The sequence below is a fragment of the Solanum verrucosum genome, unplaced genomic scaffold (assembly GCF_900185275.1).
Source record: "Solanum verrucosum unplaced genomic scaffold, falcon-dt-bn FXZP01000015.1, whole genome shotgun sequence".
NCBI lineage: Eukaryota > Viridiplantae > Streptophyta > Magnoliopsida > Solanales > Solanaceae > Solanum > Solanum verrucosum.
In genome coordinates, this window is record NW_026020070.1 from 397,757 (window position 1) to 410,508 (window position 12,752).

A 12,752-nucleotide genomic window follows, 5' to 3' on the forward strand; every position below is an offset into this window, starting at 1 on the left:
ATTGTGGCCGTTAAATACATCAAGCTTCCCACTATTTGTTTGTAAAGAGTGTTGTCAACTTTTCTTCCTCCAGGTTCTTTAGTGAGCTTCGAACCGAACTCAGTGGGACTGTTGGCAGAGTTGCAACTCTTCATCTGAAACCTGTCCAAAATCTCTTGAGCATACTTCTTTTGTGTGATGAAAATCCCATCAGCAGATTGAACGACTTCAATGCCAAGAAAATAATGCATCATTCCAATATCCTTCGTATCAAATTCCACCATCATGGACTTCTTAAAACTTTCAACCATGGAGATGTCATTTCCAGTGTAAATTAAATCATCCATATATAAACAAACAATGAGCATTTTTCCTTTATCATCATTCTTTGTAAAGAGTGTGTGCTCATATGGACATTTCTTAAATCCCTCTTTCGAAAAATAAGCATTTATTCGACTATACCAAGCTTGTGGAGCTTGTTTTAGTCCATACAATGCCTTCTTTAATTTACACACCTTATGTTCTTCTCCAACCTTGACATAACCAGGAGGTTGATCAACAAATACCTGTTCATCCAAGTCCCCATGTAAGAAGGCCGATTTGATGTCCATTTGAAAAATGGGCCATGAGTGTTGAGAAGCCAAAGCTATCACTAATCTGATAGTGTCAAGTTGTGCCACCAGAGCAAAAACTTCTTTGTAGTCCACACCGAACTCTTGTTTATAGCCTTTAGCTACTAAGCGTGCTTTGTGCCGCTCGACTTTACCTTCCTTGTTCATATTTTTCTTGTATATCCACTTGACACCGATTGTCTTATGTCCTTTTGGAAGCTCAGTCAACTCCCAAGTGTCATTTCTATCAATTGTTGCCATTTCTTCATCCATTGCCTTTTGCCATTTTTCATCTTTAACAGCTTCTTCAAAACTGGTAGGATCACTTTCTGAAAATAAGGCAAAATGAATGACTGGATCTTCCGATTGATTAATACCAGTTACCTTAAAATCTGCCATCCATGCGAGCCTCCTTTTTTATCGTTGAGGTCACTCCGATTCTTGTGTAGGAATTGAAATCGGTGATTGAATTGGATCTGAATTTTCCAGTTGTTCTGTCTCTTCCAGTTGCAGCGTTTCCTCTTCAAAAGCTACTGAAATAAACTGCTGATCATCTTTGTCCTTCCATGACCAGGTAGCATTTTCAAGAACTTTACGCATCCAAATTGCTTGACAGGCACATGCTGTTGCTGCCACAAATTCAGCTTCTGTAGTTGATAGAGTCACAATTGATTGCTTTCTCGAAGACCATGAAATTGCTCCCGACCCATCATAAAGACATAACCAGACGTACTCTTTCGATCATTTGAATCTCCAGCAAAATCACTATCAGTAAAGCCAACTAAGTCTACTTTTTCTCCTTTCGCGTAGAACAGACCATAATTAGTAGTTCCTTGCAAGTATTGAAAAATTCTCTTTGCGGATAGAAGATGCATCTCTTTGGGACTTTTCATGTATCTGCTAATAAGACTTACAACATGCATAATATCAGGCCTTGTGGCCGTTAAATACATCAAGCTTCCCACTATTTGTTTGTAAAGAGTGTTGTCAACTCTTCTTCCTCCAGGTTCTTTAGTGAGCTTCGAACCGAACTCAGTGGGACTGTTGGCAGAGTTGCAACTCTTCATCTGAAACCTGTCCAAAATCTCTTGAGCATACTTCGTTTGTGTGATGAAAATCCCATCAGCAGATTGAACGACTTCAATGCCAAGAAAATAATGCATCATTCCAATATCCTTCATATCAAATTCCACCATCATGGACTTCTTAAATATTTCAACCATGGAGATGTCATTTCCAGTGTAAATTAAATCATTCATATATAAACAAACAATGAGCATTTTTCCTTTATCATCATTCTTTGTAAAGAGTGTGTGCTCATATGGACATTTCTTAAATCCCTCTTTCGAAAAATAAGCATTTATTCGACTATACCAAGCTTGTGGAGCTTGTTTTAGTCCATACAATGCCTTCTTTAATTTACACACCTTATGTTCTTCTCCAACCTTGACATAACCAGGAGGTTGATCAACAAATACCTGTTCATCCAAGTCCCCATGTAAGAAGGCCGATTTGACGTCCATTTGAAAAATGGGCCATGAGTGTTGAGCAACCAAAGCTATCACTAATCTGATAGTGTCAAGTTGTGCCACCAGAGCAAAAACTTCTTTGTAGTCCACACCGAACTCTTGTTTATAGGCTTTAGCTACTAAGCGTGATTTGTGCCGCTCGACTTTACCTTCCTTGTTCATATTTTTCTTGTATATCCACTTGACACCGATTGTCTTATGTCCTTTTGGAAGCTCAGTCAACTCCCAAGTGTCATTTCTATCAATTATTGCCATTTCTTCATCCATTGCCTTTTGCCATTTTTCATCTTTAACAGCTTCTTCAAAACTGGTAGGATCACTTTCTGAAAATAAGGCAAAATGAATGACTGGATCTTCCGATTGATTAATACCAGTTACCTTAAAATCTGCCAACAATGCGAGTCTTCTTTTTTATCGTTAAGGTCGCTCCGTTTCTTGTGTAGGAATTGAAATCGGTGATTGAATTGGATCTGAATTTTCCAGTTGTTCTGTCTCTTCCAATTGCAGCGTTTCCTCTTCAAAAGCTACTGAAATAAACTGCTGATCTTCTTTGTCCTTCCATGACCAGGTAGCATATTCAAGAACTTTACGCATCCAAATTGCTTGATAGGCAAATGCTGCTGCTGCCACAAATTCAGCTTCTGTAGTTGATAGAGTCACAATTGATTGCTTTCTCGAAGACCATGAAATTGCTCCCGACCCATCATAAAGACATAACCAGACGTACTCTTTCGATCATCTGAATCTCCAGCAAAATCACTGTCAGTAATGCCAACTAAGTCTGCTTTTTCTCCTTTCGCGTAGAACAGACCATAATTAGTAGTTCCTTGCAAGTATTGAAAAATTCTCTTTGCGGATAGAAGATGCATCTCTTTGGGACTTTTCATGTATCTGCTAATAAGACTTACAACATTCATAATATCAGGCCTTGTGGCCGTTAAATACATGAAGCTTCCCACTATTTGTTTGTAATGAGTGTTGTGAACTCTTCTCTCTCCAGGTTCTTTAGTGAGCTTCGAACCGAACTCAGTGGGACTGTTGGCAGAGTTGCAACTCTTCATCTGAAACCTGTCCAAAATCTCTTGAGCATACTTCTTTTGTTTGATGAAAATCCCATCAGCAGATTGAACGACTTCAATGCCAAGAAAATAATGCATCATTCCAATATTCTTCATATCAAATTCCACCATCATGGACTTCTTAAAACTTTCAACCATGGAGATGTCATTTCCAGTGTAAATTAAATCATCCATATATAAACAAACAATGAGCATTTTTCCTTTATCATCATTCTTTGTAAAGAGTGTGTGCTCATATGGACATTTCTTAAATCCCTCTTTCGAAAAATAAACATTTATTCGACTATACCAAGCTTGTGGAGCTTGTTTTAGTCCATACAATGCCTTCTTTAATTTACACACCTTATGTTCTTCTCCAACCTTGACATAACCAGGAGGTTGATCAACAAATACCTGTTCATCCAAGTCCCCATGTAAGAAGGCCGATTTGACGTCCATTTGAAAAATGGGCCATGAGTGTTGAGCAGCCAAAGCTTTCACTAATCTGATAGTGTCAAGTTGTGCCACCAGAGCAAAAGCTTCTTTGTAGTCCACACCGAACTCTTGTTTATAGCCTTTAGCTACTAAGCGTGCTTTGTGCCGCTCGACTTTACCTTCCTTGTTCATATTTTTCTTGTATATCCACTTGACACCGATTGTCTTATGTCCTTTCGGAAGCTCAGTCAACTCCCAAGTGTCATTTCTATCAATTGTTGCCATTTCTTCATCCATTGCCTTTTGCCATTTTTCATCTTTAACAGCTTCTTCAAAACTGGTAGGATCACTTTCTGAAAATAAGGCAAAATGAATGACTGGATCTTCCGATTGATTAATACCAGTTACCTTAAAATCTGCCATCCATGCGAATCTCCTTTTTGATCGTTGAGGTCGCTCCGCTTCTTGTGTAGGAATTGAAATCGGTGATTGAATTGGATCTAAATTTTCCAGTTGTTCTGTCTCCTCCATTTGCAGCGTTTCCTCTTCAAAAGCTACTGGAATAAACTGCTGATCTTCTTTGTCCTTCCATGACCAGGTAGCATTTTCAAGAACTTTACGCATCCAAATTGCTTGACAGACACATGCTGCTGCTGCCACAAATTCAGCTTCTGTAGTTGATAGAGTCACAATTGATTGCTTTCTCGAAGACCATAAAATTGCTCTCGACCCATCATAAAGACATAACCAGACGTACTCTTTCGATCATCTGAATCTCCAGCAAAATCACTGTCAGTAATGCCAACTAAGTCTGCTTTTTCTCCTTTCGCGTAGAACAGACCATAATTAGTAGTTCCTTGCAAGTATTGAAAAATTCTCTTTGCGGATAGAAGATGCATCTCTTTGGGACTTTTCATGTATCTGCTAATAAGACTTACAACATTCATAATATCAGGCCTTGTGGCCGTTAAATACATGAAGCTTCCCACTATTTGTTTGTAATGAGTGTTGTGAACTCTTCTCCCTCCAGGTTCTTTAGTGAGCTTCGAACCGAACTCAGTGGGACTGTTGGCAGAGTTGCAACTTTTCATCTGAAACCTGTCCAAAATCTCTTGAGCATACTTCTTTTGTTTGATGAAAATCCCATCAGCAGATTGAACGACTTCAATGCCAAGAAAATAATGCATCATTCCAATATTCTTCATATCAAATTCCACCATCATGGACTTCTTAAAACTTTCAACCATGGAGATGTCATTTCCAGTGTAAATTAAATCATCCATATATAAACAAACAATGAGCATTTTTCCTTTATCATCATTCTTTGTAAAGAGTGTGTGCTCATATGGACATTTCTTAAATCCCTCTTTCGAAAAATAAACATTTATTCGACTATACCAAGCTTGTGGAGCTTGTTTTAGTCCATACAATGCCTTCTTTAATTTACACACCTTATGTTCTTCTCCAACCTTGACATAACCAGGAGGTTGATCAACAAATACCTGTTCATCCAAGTCCCCATGTAAGAAGGCCGATTTGACGTCCATTTGAAAAATGGGCCATGAGTGTTGAGCAGCCAAAGCTATCACTAATCTGATAGTGTCAAGTTGTGCCACCGGAGCAAAAACTTCTTTGTAGTCCACACCGAACTCTTGTTTATAGCCTTTAGCTACTAAGCGTGCTTTGTGCCGCTCGACTTTACCTTCCTTGTTCATATTTTTCTTGTATATCCACTTGACACCGATTGTCTTATGTCCTTTTGGAAGCTCAGTCAACTCCCAAGTGTCATTTCTATCAATTGTTGCCATTTCTTCATCCATTGCCTTTTGCCATTTTTCATCTTTAACAGCTTCTTCAAAACTGGTAGGATCACTTTCTGAAAATAAGGCAAAATGAATGACTGGATCTTCCGATTGATTAATACCAGTTACCTTAAAATCTGCCATCCTTGCGAGTCTCCTTTTTGATCGTTGAGGTCGCTCCGCTTCTTGTGTAGAAATTGAAATCAGTGATTGAATTGGATCTAAATTTTCCAGTTGTTCTGTCTCCTCCAGTTGCAGCGTTTCCTCTTCAAAAGCTACTGGAATAAACTGCTGATCTTCTTTGTCATTCCATGACCAGGTAGCATTTTCATCAAAAATTACATCACGACTAATGACAATTTTCTTGGTGTTTGGATTATATAACTTATAAGCCTTAGATTGATTACTAACACCATTTTTCTCCTTTATCATCTAGTTTGATCCTTTTCTGATCTGGAACATAAGCACCACACATCCGAAGATTCTAATATAGTCGACACTTGGTTTCTACCAGCTCCATGCCTCCTCTGGAGTCATGTTTTGAATAGAGATAGTTGGACTTCTATTTAAAATATGAATGCTCCAGTTAACTGCTTTTGGCCAAAAACTTTTTGAGACATTTCTCCTTGTCAAAATGTTGTGCACCATATTGAGGATTGTGCGATTCTTCCGCTCACAAACACCATTTTGCTGAGGTGTGTAAGCTGCTATAAGTTGCTCGTTGATTCCATTTTCCTCACAAAAAATTGTAAATTCTTGAGAATTGAACTCTCCTCCACGATCAGTACGAAGAACTTTCAATGGACTTCCAGTTTCTTTCTTAACAAGTACTTTAAAACGTTTAAAAATGCCAAACGCTTCAGACTTTTCTTGTAAAAAATACACCCATGTTTTCCGACTGAAGTCATCAATGAAGGTTATGAAGTACCTTTTACCACTATTGGAATTTGGATTTATTGGTCCACAGAGATTTGAGTGCACCAATTCCAGCAATGCCTTTGCTCTCCTAGATTTGCCTTGTGGAAATGGACTGCGAGGTTGTTTGCTAACAATACAACTTTCACAAGTTTCTGAAGGAGCTGCAATTTGAGGAAGACCGTTCACCATTTTCTTCTGATGTAGCGTTCTTAGTCCATTAAAATTAAGGTGCCCATAACAGAAATGCCACAACCAGGCATCATCTTTCACTTTTGTAGAAAAATAAGATTTTGTAGAGTTGTGAAGATGTAACGGGAACAAGCGATTTGACATGTTAATCTGAGCGATCAACCCCAAATGAGAATCTCGTATCTTACATACTCCACCTTTGATATTAATTTCATATCCATCTTCTTGAAGTTGCCCATCACTTAATAAATTTGTCTTCAAAGCAGGAACATAAAACACATCACCTATGGTATGAATAAAGTTATTTTTGGTTGAGACCTGCACCTTCCTTTTCCCATGGCAGAGACCACTGAGTTATCTCCAAATCTCACAGTACCTCGAAAAGTTTCATCCAATTCTGAGAATTCCTCCCTTTGCCCAGACATGTGATGCAGCTGGTATCGAGATACCATAAATTAGTGGAAACTTTCTCTTTGGAATGATATGCCATCAAAAGTGAAACCTCTTCTTCTTCCTTCGTTTGTGCAAAATTAGATTCCTCTCCACGCAACTTAGACAAATCTGTTCAGCATTTTGATTTATAATGACCGAATTTGTGGCATCTGTAACATTCAACTTCAGACTGTCCCATAACTTTGAGTTGTTGCCACCTCGCCCCTTTCCTCTGCCTTGATTAACATGGTCTTGACGTTGTTGACGATTTCCATGATAAGCACTATTGCCTCAGCCTCTACCTCTGCCTCTACCATTACCTCTGTATACCCTTGTCCTCCGGAACGATCATCTGTTGAGGCACTCAATGCCACCTCCTACTTTTCTTGTTGAGTAACTTTTTGCTCGTGAATCAACAAAGAGCTTTGCAATTCATCAATTGAAAGAAAATCAATATCATGAGATTCTTCAATAGAACAAACAACAAAGTTAAATTTTGGTGTCATGGTCCGAAGAATCTTTTCAACAATTGTAACTTCATTTGACTTGTCGCCGTGGATCCACATTTTGTTGACGACTGTCATCACCCGTGAAAAATAGTCTATAACTGACTCTCCAGATTTCATTCGAAGAGTTTTGAACTCCGAATGAAGTGCTTGAAGCTGCTGCCTCTTTTCCCTCGTCGATCCTTGATATTTCTTCTTCATGGAGTCCCAAATCTGCTTAGAAGTATCTTTAGAAAGAATAGTTTCCAAGATTGAACGTTCAATTGCTTGGAAAAGATAATTCTTCGCCTTGAGGTCCTTCAACTTTGCTGCTTATGCTTCTTCTTTTTGTGCGTCTGACACTCCTGTGCCTTCTGCTGGTTCTGGTATGCCATCCACAACCACTTGCCAATACTCCTTTGATCTTAGAAATTCTCCATCAACATTCTCCAATGATCATTGTGACCATCAAAGCGAGGAATGGCTGCTTGCACAAAGTTTTCTGAAGCCATAGATTCAAACGTTGCTGCTGCAATTTCTTTTAGTATTTCTCTCACCAACCTGACTCTGATACCACTGATGGAAAAACAATGATGAGAAGAAAAATGTGGACTTTATTCAATTGGCGAAAAATTGATCGTGTCTTTGAAGTACATCAAGTGAACTCTTTAAATAGAGTTTTACTCACAGAAAAAATAACGTAGCAATCCACTAACTCCTACGATTACTCAATTACTAACAAATTAAAAGGATTCTCCTACTTCTATTCAACAACCTACTTATTTGCTAAAGATTCGGTCAACTAACACTAGCTAACAACTAAAAGAGAAAAAACAATAACTAACAGCCCACAATTAAATCTTGAATTTACCCATTTATTTTACAAAGATAAATTTATAACTGAAAAATTTAGAGCATGAATATATTTGAATGAAAGGAGGAAGAAAATTCATACACAAATCACCTAGCTATGCTGTAATTAAAGAAAGGTTTAATGGATAACTAAGCAAACCCTAATCCAAGCTAACATGAGTATTTCATGCTCTAAGAAAATATCTCTATCATTCATCAAATCTACCCTTCCATGGAAACAAGGACATTTATGCTAAGCCTAGAAAAAAGTAACAAAAATCTTAAACACTCCTAAGTTATGCATGTATGTACATTTCGTCTTCTTTTTTATTTATCTTGTTTTACTTGAAAGCTTGATTTTTATGACTTCTTTAACATAACATTGATTTAATATCAAAGTGAAAACCTTCCTTAGTATGAGCTAGCCCAAATTCTAAAATTTTCACTTATGTTTATATATTTTCTTGAATTTTTTAAAATATTTTTTAATGTGTTAAAACTAAGGGCTTTTATTCTCTCCATAAATATTTAAATAACTCTTGTTATTAGCTTTTAAAAGAACTTTCAGAATAAATGGTTTAATTAGAAATATCAGAAATATCCCATCAAACCTTAAACATTACAACATAAAAAAGGGCACTAGACAATACTGGAAATATACCTAACATAGAAAAAAATGTATGACTAATTGAGAGTTTCCATTAAACATTTTATTTTCACGTCCTTTTGTTAAATCTTATAATCGTTAAGTTGTTAAATACTCAAAGATTATTAATAATGTCCAGTTTTAATTAACTTAAAGGATCAAAATTATTTAGGGATAGATTCAAGAAACTAATAACTTCATAGGGGCGTGCTATTGTTATTCTCTCATAACCCACTACAAAAATTAAAGGAGTTAGTAGCAATTATTTAGCGATAATTATCTCTCTATTATATTTAGAGGAAATACTAAATATAGATTGTTATAACTAACACTCTTTATATATAAATGCCTCTAAAGGCTTTAGCGTATTTGGATGGAATGACATTAACTCAATTGATGCTAAATATTTTGGTGGCAATAAACATTGTCTTTAAAAGAAAAATCTACTTACACTAAATGTATCTTTCATCATAGTAAACCCCTCCCTTTTATTTTATTTTTGATCAAAGTATATGACTCAAATCTCTATTATTCAATGTGACCAGGTTTATCAGTTGATGAAAATGAAATTACAGCTATTAAAGCACTAGAGAGTGGAGTTATTTTCTTCATACTGAATCCCATATCACAAGATGACATACATTATTTATGGGAATATGCAACATTGCGAAAGAAGAAACATACATGCAAACGAGTTGCTAAGAGGGACAAGTCCACGCGAAAATACGATGAGATTGAAAATAAACATAGTTTAGTTCCACCACCAACGAAGAGTAGGTCTGTTTGGACAGAGTCCCTTCATGAAATTTTTTTGGAAGCCATTACAACACTCTCCCTAAAGAGTAAGTTTTTCCCAACATGTATTGTGTAAAATATGAGATCATTCAAAGATTATCTACATGTATATCGCGTAAAATATTTAATTTTATTTATAATTTTTTTCTACAAGAGCTTATCCAAAGAAAATTATTGAACTGATGGATATTCCCGAATTGACTAGCAGACATGTTGCATATCATGTGAAGGTTTACTACTTTTAATTCAATATATGCTTAATCTATAGAATAAATTTTATCTATAGAAAAATAAATGTTATTTTGTAGATGAAAATAGAAAAAATAATACTAACTGAGTATAGAGTTGATGGTGTTCTATCATTAAATAAATGAGCATAATGAGAAAGCTTCTTTTTATTTATAATAATTAAAACCAAAATATTTGTTACACAAAAGTGAAAATAAAATTGATTTATAACCTTTTAAACATATTTTAAAGTAGGTAAATATAAAATAGAATCAATAAAAATAAAGGTCTATTTATAATAAATTTTCAAAAAAGTTTCATCCATAAAGTCAATGAATTATAAATTATAATTTAGAGAACATTTCATCAATGCCAATAATAAGAAAATAATTTATATAATAGATAACTTACAATGAGAAAACAATGATACTTAAATATACACATAAGCATGCATGCACATAAATATATACTTAATGCATGCAATATTAAAGTAACAATCATAAAGAAATAGCATTAGATTCAATTTAATTGAAAGATTACTCTTCTTATTTAACGAATTCATATAAAATTGTAATAAAATATAAAATTATCTATTGATAAAATACCAAATTTGGAAATATAAAATATTATATATAATATAAAAAAATGTTGTATAAATAAATGACTGAAATAGTAGGATAAAATAGATATGACATGAAATAAGGTCATGGAGTGGGAGTTTCGGGGAGGGGGGGGGGGGGGGGCGAGGGCACAGGAGTAAAAAATGTCTATTAGTCAAAGTTAAAGAGAATTTTTAATGTTTAAATAAGATCTTGGAGTGTGAATGATTTTCAATCCATTAAACTATTGCAATTTTTCTTAAATGGAACTCAAGCATTCATGTATGAGATATTTAGTATTAATTTTAAATAAAAATCTTCAAATTTGAAAGTTATATTTATATTAATTCATTCTTATGTTAGAAACTCTATGATAGAACAAATATTAAAAGTTAGATGACCTTTGTGTGAAAAACTACTTAAAGCAAACCGTTGCATCACTATTTTTCTTTATAATTAGCGCATAGTTTTTAAACTCATGTTTGCAAAAATATCGTATGAGCTTGAAAAAAGATACTGATCCAGAGTTGATTTTTGATTTGGGTAAAATCATATCTGATAATGCTAATCAATTGTCCACAAGAAAAGAAGATGATAGTATTCCAACTTCAGCTACACAACTTATAATAGGAAATTTAAACTCTATTGACTATGATATAAGAGTTGATTTGTAACGACTCGAAAAATGATAGGTTAAACTAGAGCCTAAACGTGGGGGTTAACGTCAAGTGTTAAGGGCAAGGGCTAAGGGTTTTGGGTGTAGGCCATGGTTTGGGAACCTAGGGTACCTAAAACTAGTCCTAGCTACTGCCTTACTAGACCACGAGGGTCTTCACGACCCGTGGTGGCCACCACGAGTCGTGGTGCTACCAGTGGTTGGCTAGGCAGTAAGCCCTAGATTTGTGCCAAGCCAAGGTACCTCTTTACGAGCCACTTCACGGCTCGTGGTCATGACTACGGGCCATGGGAAGGCTCGTGGAGTTGCCTTAGCTTGGTAGGAGTGGTGCAATGTTGTGGGAGCTACTGCCCCAAAGACCACGAGCACCACCACGAGCCGTGGTGCCCTAGACGGTCCGTCAAAATGACCGTGTGGATCACTTGGCCTCAAGGGAGGGCAAGGCAGCTTGGCCAAGCCACTGCCTCAAGACCACGACCATCACCACGACTCGTGGTCGTGACCACGGATCGTGGGAGGTCTCGTGGTCCTCCCTTGGGCCCTTGAGGGATTGTGAAGGTTTAGAGGCACACTGCCTAGGGGACCACGGGCACCACTACGAGCCGTGGTGCCCCTCACGAAGAAATACTTTTGCAGGAATTTTGAGTTCCCTGCAGAAAATTCTGCTTCTGTATAATCACTTGCAAGGAAATGTCCTTCTGATGGAATTTTTGAGACCCTTTCAAAAATTCTGCCCCAGTTAACAGCAAAAAGGGGAAATGGAATTTTATTATGATAAGATCGAACTCCATAGTAGCGCCTATGTATCCCCTCTTAAACAGGAATCAGGTCTGACGTAGTTCCAAATACAAAGAGCATAGTTCAAGACATTAAACAGAGCATATAGCAACAACCAAAAGATAGATTCTGACCAAACTTTATTGCCCATATGCTAACATGGGTACCTTCCTTGTCAGAACTTGACGGAACGTGAATGTAGAGAACTTAAGCTTAAATGGCATAAGCCTTTATTGGAGTGCTTCAAATGACATTCAACATGTTTTCTGTTGGGATTTCTTTGGTGCAAAGTCCTCCAAGCATATGATCTTGGTATTAATCAATTGTTGAATCTTGTCTTTCAGATCACGACATTCTTCTATGGTATGTCCTTTCATCCCTGAGTGATAAGCGCAAACCTTAGAGGGTTCAATCCACCTTGCACGTATATTCATCCTTATTTCACCGATAGGAGCGATGTGACCAGCAAGCCTCAACTTTTCATAGAATTGATCTATAGGCTCCGTCAAAGAAGTGTAAATTTTGATGGGCCTTTTCTCAACATTGAATAGATTTTTGCGAATATGTTTTTGAGTGAGGGTTTTGACATTGTGAACAGGATAAGTAGGCTTTTGATGTGGAGGCATTTGATATGAAGGGATTTGATATGGTATGAGCGGCGCACAATACCAAGGGACTTGGTTTAGAGGTGTTTGATATTGAGGAGCTTGTAAGGGAGGACTCGGCATACTCAGAGTAAGA